Source organism: Physeter macrocephalus, chromosome 9 (genome assembly GCF_002837175.3).
Source record: "Physeter macrocephalus isolate SW-GA chromosome 9, ASM283717v5, whole genome shotgun sequence".
NCBI lineage: Eukaryota > Metazoa > Chordata > Mammalia > Artiodactyla > Physeteridae > Physeter > Physeter macrocephalus.
The window spans coordinates 54,488,592-54,489,756 of NC_041222.1; positions in this window are offsets into that span (position 1 = coordinate 54,488,592).

The following is a 1,165-nucleotide window of genomic DNA, read 5'->3' on the forward strand; positions in this document are numbered from 1 at the left end:
ACCAAACATACATAGAAGATATTATACCGATCCTTCTCAAACCCTTTCAAAAGATTGAAGAGGAGGAGGGAACACTCCCAAAGTCATTCTATGAAGCCACCATAATCCAAATATCAAAACCAGACAAAACAATACCAAAAATATAGGTGGAAAAATTCTTTTTTTCTCTGTAATTATTTTCTTTTCATTGGAGTATAGTTGCTTTCCAATGTTGTGTTAGTTTCTGCTGTACAACAAAGTAAATCAAGTACATATACATATATCCCTCCCTCTTGAACCTCTCTCCCACTCTCCTCCTCCATCCCACCCATTTAGGTCAACACAGAGCACAAAGCTGAGCTCCCTATGCTATACAGCATGTTCCCACTAGCTAGCTATTTTACACATGATAGTATATATATGTCAATCCTAATCTCCCAGTTTGTCCCACCCTCCCCTTCCCACCCTGTGTCCACATGTCCATTCTCTACATCTGCCTCTGTTCCTGCCCTGCAAATGGGACCTAATTAAGCTTACAACTTTTGCAGAGCAAAGGAAACTGTAAACAAAACAAAAAGACAATGCTCAGAATGTGAGAAAATATTTGCAAGTGAAACAACTGACAAATGATTAATCTCCAAAATATATGAACAGCTCATGCAGCTCAATATCAAAAAAACAAACAATCCAATCAAAGATTCTTAACAAAATATTATCAAACTGAATCCAACAACACGTAAAAAAATGTCATACACCATAATCAAGTTAAATTTATCCCAGGGTCACAAAGATGGTTCAACATACACAAATCAATATGATATACCACGTCAACAAAAAAATGAGAAGAAAACTCCTCATGATTATCTCAATAGAAGCAGAAAAAACATTTGATAGAATTCAACATCCATTCATGATAAAAGCTCTTACCAAAGTGGGTATAGAGGGAACATATCTCGACATAGTAAAAGCCATTTATGACAAACCCACAGCCAACATGATACCCAATGGTGAAAAGCTGAAATCCTTCCTGCTAAAATCTGGAATAAGACAAGGATTGCCCACTCTAACGAATTCTATTCAACATAGTATTGGATGTCCAAGCCACAGCAGTCAAACAAGAAAAAGAAATAAAAGGTGTCCAAATTAGAAGGGAACAGGTAAAATAGTCATCATATGCAGGTGACAT